The sequence below is a fragment of the Carassius carassius genome, chromosome 47 (genome assembly GCF_963082965.1).
Source record: "Carassius carassius chromosome 47, fCarCar2.1, whole genome shotgun sequence".
Classification (NCBI taxonomy): domain Eukaryota; kingdom Metazoa; phylum Chordata; class Actinopteri; order Cypriniformes; family Cyprinidae; genus Carassius; species Carassius carassius.
The window spans coordinates 18009069-18027965 of record NC_081801.1 but is presented as its reverse complement, the minus strand read 5'-3'; the positions used below and the strand labels follow the sequence as shown (position 1 = coordinate 18027965).

Genomic DNA, 18897 nt, shown 5'->3' with positions numbered 1-18897 from the left:
TGAGCGCGCGGGCACCTCCGTTATATTTGTTTCGTCGGCCTATTCATTAAATACAGGCAATTGGTTGATGAAAAGTTGATTAAAATTAAGATACAATTTATACAAAACAAAATTCACTTTAAAGAAAGGCTTTCTATGACAACTTCAACTTCAACGGTCTAAATCATGTCTGACCCGATCCATGTCTCATATTGCGCATCCTATCTTACTCGGTCGTGCTGTTCACTTTTCATAAATCAACATAAATGGAAAAAAAAATAACATTATAATATTTTAACAAATATGAATCGCGCTTTTTTAATGGCTACAACAGTATAGTATGCCTACATAGCCTACTCTCTATTTGTACAAATTTTTGCACATTAATTTAATTCTGAATTTTGCACACACAAGTTTAAAGGCATTTGTTAAAATCAAGTTCACGGATAATTGTGGGTGCATTTATTAGCCTAATCATTACGATACTAAAATCCTAACAAATAGGCTATGCTATGTACAAAAAAATCAGATGAGCCCATAAAATGAACGGTTAAGCATTTTCCTCCCATAGAAAACCATTATAAGAACGCTTAATGTGGCTTAATGCAGATTAGAATGTCCCCTTATTATGTCGAAATAACGAAATATCGATACTAGGCTACTGTGTCCACCGTGGTCTCCTTTTTGATCAGCGGAAACCATTTTTGCTTGTTTGGGATCTGACTGTCCAGCGCATTTGAAAAAGTTAAGCAAACTTTCCTGTCTTTTTGACATTTTCCCCTGCGTGAAACAATCGAGGCTAACAGCAATCTTAACTAGTACAACAAGCGCGCAAGTCATGTGTCACAAACATTGAACACTACACAAACAGTAATTTTTTTTTTCATTTAGGCAATTAATTTTAGTGACACAGGAGGTGCCGGATCCAATGTCGGAGGTGACGGAACATGTTCCGGCTCAAATTAAGCCCTGGTAAAACCTGACTTTTCAAATGAGCGTGAACGTGAACTGTGCGTGCTGTTCATTCCTGCCAGAGTGAGCGCCGCTCTCGTTCACGTTCATTGTATGAAAAGTGATTCGTTCAGTTCAGCATTCGGTGAAAATATGAACGCGTTCAGTGAACGTCATTCATTGAACGCTTTCATGCACAACACCGTTTATGTGTTTCCAGCACGTCAGCTAATAGAGGAAAAAGGAAATTTGTTTCTATCATAATCTATGCAAAAGTTATTCCATTCCAACTGAAGGAAGGAATAATACCCTTTTTGTATACAATTTCCGCCTACACAAATATGAAATGGTCCTATACATACATGCAGAGGGGAAACATGCAATATCTGTATATTATTTTACAGAAAACACTCAGACGTTTCATAAAAAGCTGCTGTTTGTGACAAATAGTATTATTTATGTTGTTTCACATATGATGAACCACCTCAATACAATGTGCTTTTTTTTGTGTGTGTGTTTTCTGAACAGTCTTTGAAAGATGATAACTGAAACTGCAAACTAGCAAACTGCTTTAAATTATTAAATATATCTGGTCTATCACAATCTAAAATAGAATCCACAATCTCCAGCTTCATATTTCATTTACCGTAATTTCCGGACTATAAGCCGCAACTTCTTTCCCACGCTTTGAACCTCGCGGCTTAAACAACAACGCGGCTAACATATGGATTTTTCCCGCTTTCAATTTTTTTTTTTTTTTTTTTAAAACACATTCTGTGACATGCTCAGTTTTTTGGCGGAATGAAGCTTTCATTAGACCAATGAAATTGCCGAACGGGTTAAGGTCAAACAACTTTTTTTTGTTTACTATTTAGATTAAATCGAGCGCGCTCAAACTTCCTGACAAACATTCTGATTACGGTAGTCATTTTGTCACCCTCATCATGGCAAAGACACGGAGAAATGCATATGATGCAGCTTTCAAGTTGAAGGCGATTGATCTGGCTGTTGGAAAAGGAAATAGAGCTGCTGCACGGGAGCTTGGTCTTAATGAGTAGATGATAAGACGTTGGAAACAGCAGCGTGAGGAATTGACTCAGTGCAAAAAGACAACTAAAGCTTTCAGGGGGAAGAAAATCAGATGGCCCAAACTAGAAAATGAGCTCGAAGACTGGGTCAACACACAGAGAGCAGACGGCCGAGGTGTTTCAACTGTGCAGATCTGACTGAAAGCCAAAAAAATCGCCACCGCAATGAAGTTTGAGGATTTTAGAGGTGGACCATTGTGGTGTCTCAGATTTATGAGACGTAAAGGCCTGTCCATCAGGGTACGGACAAGTCTATGTCAGCAGCTCCCTCCCGACTACGAGGAAAAAGTTTCAAACTTCCGCAAATTCACTGATGCAAAGATAGCGGAGCATTCCATCGGCCCGCACGACATCATAAATATGGATGAGGTTCCTCTGACGTTTGACCTGCCTCTCACTCGGACTGTCAACAGGAAAGGCGAATCATCCGTCACGCTGAAAACAACTGGGCATGAAAAAACGCATTTCACCTGTGTTCTGAGCTGCACGGCATCGGGAGAAAAGCTTCCACCGATGGTGATTTTTAAACGCACGACGATGCCGAAAGAAAAATTTCAGAGAGGAATTGTTGTGAAAGTCAACAAGAAAGGATGGATGATGGAAAGCCTAATGCATGAATGGCATACGGAGTGTTACGGCAAGCGACCGGGAGGATTCTTTCACAGGAACAAGGCATTGCTCGTCTTGGACAGCATGAGGGCCCACATAACAGATTCGGTGAAAGAAGCCATCAAGAGAACAAACTCAATTCCAGCTGTGATTCCTGGAGGCACAACAAAGTATTTGCAGCCACTCGATATCAGTGTAAATCGTGCATTTAAGGTGGCGCTCCGTGTTCAGTGGGAGGCTTGGATGACAAGTGGGGAGAAATCCTTCATTAAAACGGGCCGCATGCGAAGAGCAACTTATGGTCAAGTCTGCCAGTGGATCCTGACAGCGTGGAGCATTGTCAAAAAAATCCACTATCATCAGCGGGTTTCGAAAGGCTGGACTGTTGCGTGTTGAAGAGGGTTCAGCGGGGGATTTGCCTCCGGATGAAAGTGACGAGAGCGACAATGAAAACGATCCAATGTCGGATGAAGCATTTCTGAGGCTATTCAACTCCGACACCGAAGGAGATGACTTCAGTGGTTTCAGTGCACAGGAGGAGGAAGATAGTGACCAATGACTTTCTTGGTAGGCTACTGTTTACTGCTATTTTTATTTTTATTTTTTTTTTGTGACAAGCCGGTTTTGGTTAAAGCCAGTTTATTTTTGTTACAAACCGTGTTTCGTTAAAGCCTTTTTATTTTTGTTACAAGCCGTGTTTCGTTAAAGCCTGTGTAAAGTTTATTTCATTTGTTTCAATGTACCAGTAGGCACCTGCGGCTTATAAACATGTGCGGCTTATTTATGTTCAAAATAATGATTTTTTAAAAATTCAGTGGGTGCGGCTTATATTCAGGTGCGCTCAATAGTCCGGAAATTACGGTATGTCCATTCTGTATTGGTGTAATGATTAGGAATTCTGACCTGTCTCTTTCATCTGTAATATTTCATCTTCCAGCGTCCCGTCTGTTTGTTTTGACGCATTATCAGCGCTAATCCGCGAGCCGGATGCTGCTACACGACCCTCGGAACGTCAACAAACTAATATATGTTCATCCACACAGTACTGTAATAATCCATGTGTATTTACTGTACTTTCACTGAGATGCATCATGTACTGTACTTTTCTGTCAATAAACAGTTTAACATATTGTTAGCGGAGCTTCCACGCTTCAAAATAAAGAATCAAATATATAAAAGTAACTAACACGCGTATAGCCTCACCAGATGCGCATCGTGTCCTCTCCACGGCGGCGGTGGTCATCCATAACTTGTAGTATGATTATTATACATTTGATAATCACCGCGACGCGTCTCCTCTTTCCGCGTGTGATCTGTGTTTACAAACAGCCGAGAACACAGTATCCCATCGGCCAGCGCTGCCCCGGGGGAGAAAGGAAATGGTCACTCACTGCCCACTCCCTCCCCCCGCTGTTGGCGCAGAGGTGTCAAATTCAGCACCTCTGAGTGGAGCACCTGGCTCAGACTGACAGCTGAAGGGACAAATAGTGCTTCACAAACGAGATCCGATCGATATATCATTACACAGCCGCTTAGGCACATCTTATGAGATACAGAGCACGTCTCTTTCAGGAGCGCACTTGGCTGTATGTGCACACTTGGACAAAACGCTTTATATCTCACCAATGGAAGCACGCAGAAACGTAAAAATGGTCTTGTTTGAAAGAAGAGATTCTAATCTAAAAGATTATATCGAGTATATAGGTATTTGTGGCTGTTTGCGGCTGACTGTAGCGGTGCTAAGATGGATAAATAATAATTTGCAATGAGGTGAGAAATTTTACATCACGATTCTGGTGGAGATCATTCGATCTGTGATTGTCACACAATAAAATGATCTACATCGTCACATTCCTGAGAATGAGAGCTTTCTTGTGATATATGACTTGACTGTTTTGTGAAAAATATTTTAAATACACATTCTTATGAAACATTATTCGCAATTGTTAAACGGAAATTTGTGTGAGGGGAAAATATATTTCTTAGCTTAATTTTACTACTTTATGAATCATAAAACCCCCATTAATGGTATTATTTTTAAAGAAAACACTCTAAGCTTTCAAATGAACTCATATATGGGCTGATACCAAATAAGGAAGGCTTTGCAAATGAAACACGAACATTTTGTATGCTATTTTTGGACCCGGTACCGGGTCCGCATAGTTGAAGGGAAGGCAATTTTATCAATAATTAAATTTTTGCACCCTCAGATTCCAGATTGTCATATGTTGTCCAATCCTAATGAACCATTCATCAATGGAAAGCTTTTATTTATTCAGCTTTCGGATGATGTATTAATCTCAAATTTGAAAATTTACACTTATGACAGGTGCAGGTTTTGTGGTCCAGGGTCACAAATATTCTTGACTGGTGTTCTTAGGATAAATGCCTACTGTTGCTGGGATAAATGAATGATTAGATGAAAAGTAAAAATATATATATATATATGAAGCGCTTTAACATTTATGTAATTTTTCTATAATTACACAGGCACAAAGTCTAACTTGTTCATATATCCAAACAGAAATAACGTTAAATGTGATTCACGAGAATTCTAACCACGCCAGCAAACAGGTTTAAAATATAAAGCTAAAGCAGGGAGAAATGCGAGAACACTAGGGCTGTAGCTATCGAATATTTTAGTAATCGAGTAATCGGATAAAATGTGTTTTTGCTTAATTAAAGTGCAATATTAATTATGCAAGAGAAAATAAGACTCCTGGGTCTCTTAAAATTGAAAACTAAGTTTCCTTTTTTAGAAAATTAAATTTTTTAAATGCATAGAATGCAATGCATACATCAAAAATAAACATTTATTTATTACCCATTGTTTCTCTGTCTGTACTTGAACTGTGGACAATGACAATAAAGTTGACAGATGAATTAAGTGCATTTAAGTGCCATTCAGTTGGGGTTTTAAATAAAGCATTTTCCAAGATGCACATTAAACACATAAAACATTAATTTAATTTATCTTTTAATTATTGAAAATTAACTTAATTTTTTGGTAAACAAAGGGGATTTACTATTAAAAATAAAACATGGAAGAAATGTTGTGTGATTAAACCTTAAAAAAAATAATGTTTGATTTTTTTTTTTTTTTTTTAGTAGTAGGCTAGGTACATTCTGCTGAACAATAGTCTTTAACCGGACTTTTATTTTGATGGGTTGACATACCTGTATGTGATGTGACGCTAGTTTTACTCAATTCAATTCAATTCAATTCAAGTTTATTTGTATAGCGCTTTTTACAATACAAATCATTACAAAGCAACTTTACAGAAAATTATGTTTCTACAATATTTAGTAGTAGCTAGTAGTTTGTGCACGTTTGACAGGATTTTAGAAAAATAAAAATAATAATAATAATACAAGACGTAGTCAGCTAGATGATGAACTATCAATATTATTAATTAATAGTAATTATAGGATGCAGTCACACATGTAGCAATAATTGTTAGTTCTGTTTGTTGATTCAAGGTTAGCATCATCTGGGGTCCTCTGAGGGTCAGCATCATCTCTTCTCAGGTGTTCTGGATCCAGACTGGAGCTTGTGTAAATCCTAGTTACCACGGGATGTAAATCCCGTGGCAAAACATAGAAACAAAATAGAGACATCATTAGCATAGCTGCTGATCCAACAAAGTAAAATTAGTTTAACCCAAGCTAAAGAATAAAAATGCAGATGCAACTACACTCACAATTTAAGAGATACATTATTCGAATGCTTGGCGAAAGAGATGCGTTTTTAATCTAGATTTAAACAGAGAGAGTGTGTCTGAACACCGAACATTATCAGGAAGGCTATTCCAGAGTTTGGGAGCCAAATGTGAAAAAGCTCTACCTCCTTTAGTGGACTTTGCTATCCTAGGAACTACCAAAAGTCCAGCGTTTTGTGACCTTAGGGTGCGTGATGGGTTGTAGCGTGGTAGAAGGCTAGTTAGGTACGCAGGAGCTAAACCATTTAGGGCCTTATAGGTAAGTAATGATAATTTGTAACAGATACGGAACTTAATAGGTAGCCAGTGCAGAGACTGTAAAATTGGGGTAATATGATCATATTTTCTTGACCTGGTAAGGACTCTAGCTGCTGCATTTTGGACTACCTGTAGCTTGTTTATTGACGAAGCAGGACAACCACCTAGAAGTCCATTACAATAGTCCAGTCTAGAGGTCATGAAAGCATGAACTAGCTTTTCTGCATCAGAAACAGATAACATGTTTCGTAGCTTGGCAATGTTTCTAAGATGGAAGAATGCGGTTTTTGTAACATTGGAAATATGATTTTCAAAAGACAAATTGCTGTCTAATACCCAGATTTCTGACTGTAGAGGAAGTAACAGTACATCCGTCTAGTTGCAGATTGTAATCTACAAGATTCTGTGTGGTGTTTTTTGGTCCAATAATTAATATCTCTGTCTTATCCGAATTTAATTGGAGAAAATTATTTGTCATCCAATCTTTTACATTTTTAACACACTCTGTTAGCTTAGATAATTGGGAAGTTTCATCTGGTCTCGTTGAAATATAAAGCTGAGTATCATCAGCATAACAGTGGAAGCTAATTCCGTATTTTCTAATAATATTACCAAGGGGCAACATGTATATTGAAAATAGAAGGGGACCTAGGACGGATCCTTGTGGCACTCCATATTTTACTGATGATAAATGAGATGACACCCCATTTAAGTAAACAAAATGGTAGCGATCGGGCAGGTAGGATTTAAACCATCTTAGAGCCTGCCCTTGAATACCTGTATAGTTTTGTAATCGATCTATGAGTATGTCATGATCTATGGTGTCGAACGCAGCAATAAGATCAAGTAAGACTAGAAATGAGATGCAGCCTTGATCTGACGCAAGAAGCAGGTCATTTGTAATTTTAACAAGTGCAGTTTCTGTGCTATGGTGGGGCCTAAAACCTGACTGAAATTCTTCATACAGATCATTTTTATGCAGGAAGGTGCTCAATTGAGCAGACACAACTTTTTCTAAAATTTTAGACATAAATGGAAGATTTGAAATAGGCCTATAATTTGCCAGTACACTAGGATCTAGTTTTGGTTTCTTAATAAGAGGCTTGATAACCGCCAGCTTGAATGGTTTTGGGACGTGACCTAAAGATAACGACGAGTTAATGATATTGAGAAGCGGTTCTTCGGCTACAGGTAACAGCTCTTTTAGTAATTTAGTGGGTACAGGATCTAATAAACATGTTGTTGGTTTAGATACAGTGATAAGTTTATTTAGCTCTTCCTGTCCTATATTTGTAAAGCACTGCAGTTTATTTTTGGGTGCGATGGATGAAACTGAAGTGTTAGACGCTGTAGAATCTACATTCGCTATTGTATTTCTAATGTTATCTATTTTATCAGTGAAGAAATTCATAAAGTCATTACTATTTAACGTTGGTGGAATATTTGAATCAGGTGGCGTCTGGTAATTTGTTAATTTAGCCACTGTGCTAAATAAAAACCTTGGATTGTTTTGGTTATTTTCAATGAGTTTGTGGATATGCTCTGCCCTAGCAGTTTTTAGAGCCTGTCTATAGCTGGACATACTGTTTTTCCATGCAATTTTAAAAACTTCCAAGTTAGTTTTTCTCCATTTGCGTTCAAGACTACGAGTTACTTTCTTGAGAGAGTGAGTATTACTGTTATACCATGGCACAGTACGTTTTTCTCTAACCTTTTTCAATTTGATGGGGGCAACAGCTTCTAATGTATTAGAGAAAATAGTGCCCATGTTGTCAGTAATTTCGTCTAATTGATGTGTATTTTTGGGTACAAATAGCAGTTGAGATGGATCAGGCAGGTTATTTGCGAATCTGTCTTTGGTGGCTGGAACAATAGTTCTGCCCAGACGGTAACGCTGAGACATATAGTTAAGTAAATTAGTATCAGTTATACGCAGCATGCACGATACAAGGAAATGGTCTGTAATATCATCACATTGGGGTACAATATCTATAGCAGTAAGATCGATTCCATGCGATATAATTAGATCTAGTGTATGATTAAAACGATGAGTGGGCCCGGTGACATTTTGCTTGACTCCAAAGGAGTTTATTAGGTCAGTAAACGCAAGTCCTAATGTATCATTTGCATTATCAACGTGAATATTAAAATCTCCCATGATTAGCGCCTTATCAACTGTAACTAGAAGGTCTGAGAGGAAATCTGCAAATTCTTTTAGGAATTCTGTATACGGCCCTGGTGGTCTATACACAGTAGCCAGAGCAAGAGATACATTAGATTTCTTTTGCATGTCTGACAGTGTAACATTTAGCAGAAGTATTTCAAAAGAGTTAAACCTGTATCCTGTTTTCTGGGTAACATTGAGAATATCACTATATATTGTTGCAACACCTCCGCCACGACCAGTCTGACGGGGCTCATGCTTATAACAGTAGTTTGGTGGAGTAGACTCATTTAGACCAAAATCATTTGGTTTTAGCCAGGTTTCAGTCAAGCAGAGTACATCAAAACTATTTTCTGTGATCATTTCATTTACAATAACTGCTTTGGGTGTGAGTGATCTAATATTTATGAGCCCAAACTTTAAAAATTGTTTTTGTTCATTTACTTTACATTTTTCTGGTTTAATTACGATAAGATTTTTTCTAGATCCTACATTATATTTTGACCTCACTATTCGGGGAACAGACACAGTCTTAATAGTTTTTACAGCACAAGTACTTTTATCATTTAAGCGGGTGGAACAAAACTCATCATAATAGTTATTAGAGAATTGTCTTACTAGTCACATGGAGCGAAGTGTCCTGGAGATGTTGTCAGAGAGCAGCTCCGCTCCGATTCTGCTGGGGTGTAATCCATCAGCGCGAAACAGCCTAGGACGCTCCCAGAAAAGATTCCAGTTATTAACAAATAGCAGTTTCTGTTCTTTACACCATGACAACAACCATTCATTTAAAGCAAAAAGTCTACTGAACCTTTCGTGTCCTCGTCGATACGTGGGCAGTGGTCCTGACACGACGATCGTCGCCGCGGGCGTCGTGCTGCGAACCGTCTTGATCAGGCTGCTGAAGTCCCTCTTCAGCGTCTCCGTCTGCCGCAGTGTGGTGTCGTTAACCCCGGCGTGAAGCACGACCGCTCTGGGGCTCTCGTCGACCTTCAGGATCGCGGGTATCTGCGCAGAAACATCGAGAACACGAGCACCAGGCAAACAATGAGTGTGCACTTTACCTTCGGCTAACGTAGCACTTACGTGTCGGACGATGGAGTCTCCGATAATCACAGCGTCGCGTCCTGTCTCGCGGAGGGGAGCGAAGCGGTTCCGGATGGAGATGTCGAAGGCAGGAGGGGGAGAAGTCGTCGCCCGGGACCCGGCTCGCGTCCTCCGCTGTGGATGCACCCAGGGTCCGTGGTGTCCCGGCGTCGCAGTGAAGGACATCTGGGAAGATCGCGTCCTGGGTGCACCGGGCCTGTGCAGAGAAACACACGGAGTAGACGTGGTGGGACTGTTAACAGATCGCTGTATACTTACCCCGGACTTGTGAGCGTCAGCCTGGGATGATTCCAGCGCGGTTCTCCGCTCTCTCAGCTGGGCCTGCCTCACCTCCAGGTCGCGAATCTGCTTTCCCACGGCCTCGAGCTCGAGCTGCACAGAGTGGAGACATTCATCCGCCATTAAAGCAAGTAACAGTGAGTACAGCAGTGGTAATGTGTGTGAATAGAGTATTAGCAATGTTAGCGCAGTTAGCTGCAACCACGCCGCTGATGCTAACGGGCTAAAAGCTAATAGCGGACCCGGGAGATCAAAATAAAACTAGTGATAGCGAGGCGCTCTGATTGTTTTTGTTGTAGAATACAATAGAGGATATATTCACACGTAATATAAACGGAAACGATGATGTATACAATTGATTTTTGAGTTAAAAATAGTCAATGAAAAGAATATAGTGACGGAGCTCAAACGCAGTACAGCCGCCAACAACAAACAGGAAGTGACGTCTCGATTTGACTCAAATCAAACGGTCAGATGCTCATGAAGTGACTCTCAGAACAGTTCTGGAGATGTTGTTCGTGTGTTCATGTCCTCATTTAGTAAGACGGCAGATGCTGAAATAACCGCGAGCATCACGCGCGCTTCAGTGTGTGTGATAAAGGACGTCGCGCTTCTGCTCCATTCATTAACAGAGACACGCAGAACATGCAGGATTCATATTTAAATAGACTGTTCCGGCTAAATATTTACATATATTAGTGCATATTGTGATTTGATGTAAGTGCAATTACCTATTTTTGATTAATTCATAAAAAATTTGGCAAATTCCATGCCATTCCGCATTACACTGTAAATTCCGTTTTTATGACTGGATTCCGCAATTCCCTCCGCGTTTTCTGCATCGTGAAATCATAGGGCCCTAGTTGTGGTATTCCAGATCTATCTTGCAATGGACACACGCCACGACGTTCTCTTTACTTTGCCCGCGCCCTCAATTCAAAACACTGCGGACTCCTTGCAGAATGCAATTTCAGACGCAACGCTTTGTGGGTGACGTAAACGCGTTGTGTCACATTAAAAAAATCTTTGCGAAAGAACCTGACGTGAGATTTAAAATAAATTAAAAGAGGCTGAGGCAGAGGAATTTGCCTCGATAATTTTTTGTAATCGAGTTACTCGAGGAATCGTTTAAGCCCTAGAGAACACTAATGTAAATTTCAAAACAGCATACACAAACATCATGTGTCAGATACATATAATGTGCAGTAAAGGGACATGTCTTGGGTATTGTTAACCTGTTAGCCAGCACCAGAACGCGGGCATCCTGAACGCCCCTAAAACTCGCAAGTGTCAGTGTTTACGAATAGATTAAATGAAACTGGACAAATTTAATCGTGACAAACTATGCATCATTATAAAGATCTAAGCCTAAAGCATCGACAACAAATTGCTGTTTTTCAATGGAAAGCTTATAAAGACTGTATTTGCTAAATTTGTGTAAGTAGTACGCATAAAAACATGAACATTAAAAACGCAGTACATACCAGATCCGTCGTAATAACGAGTCATAAACACACCCACAGCTGTAAATCCCGGTTTAGTTAGGTAGGTAAGGGTCCACTGAACGACATCTCATGGAGCATGTTTAGTCCAATCAAGCAATAAAGTTGTAATATGGATCATAATTCCTTTGTTTACGTTTCAGTTCTTCAGCGACAGAACTGTTTGTGTCCATTATGGAATAACTCACGGTCAGAAACTGCATCTTGGTAGTAAATAAATGGCAAGGTTTTGCAGCGTAAAGTGTCACAAACAGAATGAGATAATCCACCGGAAAAAAGAATGAATGAAAGAGAGGCGAAAGATAGTATATTTGAATTCTGGCGCTCTCTCCCGGCAGCTCGTGACACGCTCTGACGCACCTGTCAGCTGATGGAGGTGGAACTTATAGCGATCGCCTTTTTCTTTTTCTTGTTTGTTTTATTTTTCAACAGTTTTTATATATATGTGAGAGTGTGTTTTATGTTGAAGTGAATGTATCTGCATGATTACCATCTGTTTGAGTGCAAATCAGCCCAAATCAGCTCACTATTACTGTATGATCATGGCTATCAAAATGAACACGTCTATATGAATAGAGAGAGTGGGTTATTTACTTTATGGCGCATTTGTGTTATGTATAAGTATATAAGTGGCCATCAGCACTTTACATCGTAATTCATTGTAAATGTTGCATTTCTAGCAATCTCAAAATTTTCGGTAATTGGCAAACAAAGTTCAATCTTTTTTTATTTTTCTTATTTGTCTCACTCAAATTATTCTTATTGTATTTTTCTAGTGCTCAAATAAAACACTTATATGATGTCTAAGTTTCTGTCTAGTGTTTTATAATTTGAAAAAAACTATGTAGTGGTATGTTTACTGACTAAATAGTTTGTAGAAACCTTCAATACTATTGGGAAATATATTTTTTTATATTTGGGGGGTGGGGGGTGTAGACTGTCTCATAAAAATATTTGCAGGAGTCTCATTTTTCATGATATCTTATTCAGATTTGAAATAGAAACTCATGCGACATGTGACTTTCAACCCATTACTTATCTAGATTGCTCAAGTACTCATTTCATGTATTTTTATATCAAATAAAAAAATATTTAAGTGTGGAAAAAAAAAATTCAAGGCACTTCAGTGTCTATAACTTTTAATATTTTTGAGCATTATCAAATCTGGTTGATAAAAAGTAAAGCCCAAAGTAGTCAGCTGCAAATATGTCTTGACCCCAAAAAAATTCCTACAAAAGGTTTCTCAGTGGTTTACAGTAGTATCAAATGTACTTAAAAACATACTAAAAGTTTACCAAAGTTTGACTCCAAGAAAGGCCTGTTTTCAAAATGGCAGCCGCCAGGACCTTAAAATAACCATTACTCCTTTGTATTCCTTCTAGACCAGAAATATTGGTGCTTGATACATGTTTTGGCCATGTAATATTCTAATTAGCATATTTGCATGATTATTACATGAATATCATGGAAAAGTTCTTTATTTTTTTGTAATTTAATTTAAAAAAAGCAAACTTTTTTATATTCTAGATTCATTGCACACCAACCTAAATATTTAAAGTTTTTTGTTTGAGTTCTGATGGTTATGACTTACAGCTTTAGTATCTCAAAAAATTAGAATATTTTCTCAAAGATCAATCAAAAAAAGATTTACAAAACAAAAGCTCAAGATCTCCTAAGTAGGTTTAATTATGCACTCAATACTTGGCTGGGGCTCCTTTTGCAATTACTGCCTGTGGCTCTGTATTGTTTTTCAGATGTTACTTATCTTCCTCTTCACAATACCCCATAGATTCTCTGTGAGGTTCAGTCAGGTGAGTTGGCTCGCCAATCAAGCACAGTAATATCATGGTCAGCAAACCACTTGAAAGTGGTTTTGGCACTGTGGGTAGGTGCTAAATTCCTGCTGCAAAATTAAATCAGCATCTCCATTAAGCTTGTCAGCAGATGTAAGCATAAAGTGCTCCAAAATCTCCTGGTAGATGGCTGCATTGACTTTGGACTTGATAAAACACAATGAACCAACACCAGCAGACGTCACGGCACTCAAATCATCACTGACTTCAGAAGTCTTCCTCCAGACTCCAGACCTTGATTTCCAAATGAAATGCTAAATTTACTTTCATCTGAAAAGAGGACTGTGGACCACTGAGCAACAGTCCAGTTCTTTTCCTCCTTACCCCAAGTGATATGCTTCTGATGTTTTTTTCTGGTTCAGGAGTGGCTTTGTTTTAGGAATGTGACAGCTGTAGCTCTTTTCCTGAAGATGTCTGAGTGTGTGACTCTTGATGCGCTGACTCCGGCTTCAGTCCACTCCTTGTGAAGGTCTCCCAAGTTCTTGAATCGGCTTTTCCTGAAAATCTTCCCAAGGCTGAAATCATCCCTGCTGCTTGTGCACCTTTTCCTACCACACATTTCCCTTCCAGTCAACTTCCTATAAATATGTTTTGATACAGCACTCTGTGAATAGCCAGCCTTTTCAGCAATGACCTTCTGTGGCGTACCCTCCTTGTGGAGGATGTCGATGATTGTCTTCTAGACAACTGTCAAGTCAGTAGTCTTTCCCATAATTGTGGTTGCATGTTCTGAATTAGCCCAGGAGGTACCCAGTATTTATCCTCATAATTAATAAAAACTAATCAAGCTAAAAATGGAATTCTAATTTTCTGAGATACTGAATTTTTTATTTTCCTAAACTGTTAGTCGTAACAAACTGTTAGTCGTAAAAAATTAAAACAAAAAACTCTTGAAATATTTCTGTTTGTGTGCAATGAATCTAGAATATACAAAATTTACTTTTTGAGTTAAATTACAAAAAATAAATAACTTTTCTTTAAGTAGTCAAGGATGAATTTTTTTGAGAAAAATTGTATACACTGTGCTGCCAATAACATTACAATGAGTCAAGCAATATCAAATGTCAGTATTCCCTTCCACCATCTTCTGAATTGCTGAAAATTGTGAATTTAGTTTTGTTAGGTTTAGTATAATGCCACCTTTACACTCAAAAACATCTATAGAGGATGCATTACATATGTATTACCTTATTCAAATTGAAATGAGTGACCATTTTAAAGGTTTCACACACAGGCCTCTGTTCGGGCTAATTCAGGGTTGTTTATGATCAAAGTTATACAACTCCAACACGTACTGAGTAGGAGTTACATGACATAGGTTAAATTGTTTAATCTCTGGTTCACCCTAAACAATGAAAAAAACCTTACAGTATTCTCACAAAATCATGTATTCCATAAGTATGTAATCATGTCAGTGCAATTTAGACAAGTTCAATGGATTCATAGACCCAGAAAACATAGGTTTAGACACCAAGATTACTTGACTAAGTCAAATAATGAAGGCGTTATGATATTTTAAGGGCTCCCTGGCCATCTTTGACACCATCTTACAATAGGTTTTTTTTTTTTTGTTTTTTTTTACAGGAGTTTTTAGTAATTTCCTTTTTAGTCTCTAACATGAATTAGAAACTGTTCAAGGAACAAAATAAAATGTATGTAACCAAAAATGAGAATAAAACCAACTTCACCTGGCTAAGTTGTACTATTTTCAAATGATAAACCTTTTAAGCACTGCTTTTAAAAATTAGCCTTAATATAGATGAGCTTTGATTTACAACCACAATAAAAATAAAAAAAAACTGGGGAAGTTATGTAAAATGCAAAATAAAAACAAAGTTCCAAATCTTGTAAAATCATATTTAGCTGAAAAAAACACATAGACAACATATCAAATGTTGAAAATGTCAAATTTTACTATTTTATGGGAATTGTAAGCACATTTTGAATTTAATGCCAGCAATACGTCAAAAAAAAAAAGCTGGGATAGATTCAACAAAAGGCTGGAAAAGTTATGTTATGATAGACAACTAAAGAAGAGATGCAGACTCTCTCTTTATATGTTCAATTCTGTGTAGTTATAATGTTGCATCGTATGTTTGTCTGATTCAGAAAGAGAACTCCGGCTCTACCAGATGCTGGAAGAGATAAAGGGTCAAGTCAGGCAGAATACGCTCCTCCTTCAGGCCATTATGCGAAGAGAGAATGCAGCTGAAGTTGTAAATGAGGAGTTTCAGTTTCCATTAAGGAGCATGACAGGCATAAAAGATCTGGAGGATAGGCTGTCAAACAGAGACACACAATGTTCTTTAGTAAATTCTAATGATGTTCTGTTACTTCACTTAAAAGAATACTAACATACGTAGAGAGAGATCTAGATTTACTGCTGCTTAACACATGATTTTTTTTCATAGACAAGATATCTTACCAGCTTGGGTGGAACATCTGCCAAAGACATTGTCCACAGAATCATGAGGGAAATAATAACCAATGAGTTGGCCAACAATTTTAATTGGCAAGGGAGAGGACAGAAGAGCCCATTTTCTACACTCTTGCTAGCAAAAGTTGTTATAGGTGATATGTTTTTAAAAAAACATTCAAACATTCAAAACGTAGACATAACTTTGAAATAGCAAACGAGGAAACAACCCCTTACAGTCTCACATAATGTGTCATTGAATAAAATACAATGCAAGTCAATGAAAGAATGCCAATTAATCCATTAATCATACAGAACTCTACAAAATACACCTCAGATATGATCTATCTGCTAACATTTCTCTGTTCAATTTTCTTTAATTTCATGCTGACAGATGCAGCCAAAAAACAAGGAGCAAAAGTGGTGGAAGCCGAGGAAAAAATAAAAACCTGGCTGAAGTATAGTGGAGACCGAAATGGAGGAAGAAAAAAAAGAGCAACAGAAAAAGGTACACAAGCCCTTTTATGCCTGATCAAATATGTTAGAAATTATTATATATATTAATATATAAGTTTTAAGTAATTTACATTTTGATAATTACTATATTTTTTTCTTTAACACAGAAAAGCAGAAGCCTCAAGCAGATTCCAGCAGCTGTGAAAGTGAATGTAAGTGTCTTCCAATGATTGTTTTTTCTTCCTCTGTCTAACCCCACCACTAAACAGAGGTGTATTTCATCTTTACTAGGCGTACACTGCATTAAGATGTATAAAAAATGTGCTACCCCAACATGATGAAAATTTTGTGCAGGATTTTTTTTTTCTGTTTTGGGTTGTGTAGTTAAAATAGAACGACAAATCTTAAATGTTCTAAAAAGTTGTTTGTATGTTGTTTTTTTACAGGAGTATGCTGCTACTTCTCCTCCGCTCCGTCTTCATCATCAGAGCCACTCACAATCTCTAATTTGCTTCAAAAAACTCTGCAGAATATGGAAGAGAATCTGTACATTTTCTCATTAAACTGCAATAAGTTAATTTTGTTACCAATAAATTCATTTTTATAACCAATTCAGTTTGTCTGTTGTGCCATCTCTTAATGCAATTCAACAATGAATAGGCCATGTCACAATCTTAAAATTTGAGTGTAAGGTAGGTAAAGCCTATTTATTTATAAGTTTGCAGATTTACTATTAATGAAGTTGACAGATGGTTAAAATAGGCTATATTTTTAAATTTGTTAGGTCTGCTGGCTGTCCAATTACATGGTTGGCCCAACGTTGGCCCAACGTTGTTTTAGTGGTTTTTAAGTTGGCAGAAGGTTGGTAAGGTATTTTTAGGTTGGCAGAAGGTCTGCTGGCCGTCCAATAATTTGGTTGGCCCAACTTGGCCCAACGGACAAAATTACGTTGGGCCAACGTCAGCACCCAACGTTGGCCCAACACAACAACAGTTGGGCCAACGTTGGGCCAACGTCTGTTTGCTACCTGGGTATCAATCGATTTAAAATTTAAAATGTTTCAAAAACCCTTCGATTTTATCCACCATACAGATACACAAATGCCATACGCAAAGTTTCTACTTTCAAATTCACATGGCTGGCTGCAAATGCTAACTTGCAAGCAATCGGGCTTGAAACGCACTTTACTCAACAAACCGATTTAAACAGACGTACCGTTTATTCTGCGGAGAATGGTTTATCGAACGTCCAGCAAATAATCCCTCACTCGAAAGGCTCGATATTGATAGCAAGGGTGAACCCGGAGTTGTAAATTTTGGACATCAATTTGGTAACTTCGATCTTTGCTCAATGTTGATGGAGGGAAACAGCGTAGCTAGCTAGCTAGCATTAGCTATAGCATTCCTCGTCATATTTAGAGAAACGGTGTTTCTAAATCATGTAATTTAAATGATCCCCCGTACCCAACCTATGGAAGACCGTATTACTAAATATGTCTTTACACGTAACGTAACGCCTGGACACGTTATTGCGTTTGTACGCGTTATTTCCAACGTTCTGACGCGTAGACGCGTAATTACGTGTAGACGCGTAAACACAAGATTTCCGGTGTCAAAATAAAAGTCACACCCACTCGCTGATCTTCTTCTTCTTCTTTTTCTTTTTTATTGGCGGCTTGCTTCTTAGATAGAGCATTACCGCCATCTACTGTGGGCAATGAATCAGAGACTTGTAATTTCCCTCATCCCAGACTATTCAGAACCTGGCCTTTCGATGTTGCTGCGTGTTCAGCTCCTCCATCTACAGCCCAGGTCCTTCCAGACTAGGGACGAGGGATAATAATATTAATACTATTAATACTACTACTACTACTACTAAAATTAATACTAATCCCAAAACTAATATTAAACTTTATATTCTATGAATTAACTGAGTCCTTTTTAGAAAAGTTATATATTATCACTTCCTACTGGATTTAAAAATTCTTTTAATGTTAATTGCTGCACACCATTTTTCTGAAGTTCTTTAATTATTTTCCTTCTATCCTCAGTATATTTATTGCACTGAATGAGAACATGTTCTACTGTTTCTCTTACTCCACACCAATCACACAACCCTGTTGGATGTTTTCCTATTATATTTAATGTTGCATTAAGTCCCTTATGCCCCATCCTTAGTCTTGAAAGAACACAATCTATCTTCCTACTCCCTCTTGAATTCCTTCTTTTGTTTACCGATGATTGTATTGAATAAAGATGCCTACCTATTTGTTCATTATCCCAACGAGATTGCCATTTCTCTGTTATCTTCTTTCTAATTATTGACTTAAGTTCGGATTTACTATACAAAATCTGCATATCTATACCTTCTTTTGCCGCTGCCTGTTTTGCTAATTGATCTGCTTCCTCATTTCCCACCACTCCTGTATGCGCTGGAACCCACAAAAACTGAACTACATTTTTTTCCTGATGTATCATGTACAATAACTGAAGGATATCCAAGACTAAGTCCTGTCT

General features: G+C 38.0%; 1 long non-coding RNA gene across 1 annotated transcript; it reads left to right on the top strand.

Annotated features, from left to right (window-relative positions):
* The first annotated feature begins 15847 nt into the window (after positions 1 to 15847).
* LOC132130915 (uncharacterized) lies at positions 15848 to 16895 on the top strand. The gene is made up of 4 exons (XR_009428810.1): positions 15848 to 16080; positions 16320 to 16433; positions 16549 to 16593; positions 16828 to 16895. It is a non-coding gene; the product is annotated as an uncharacterized LOC132130915 (long non-coding RNA).
* The last annotated feature ends 2002 nt before the right edge of the window (positions 16896 to 18897 follow it).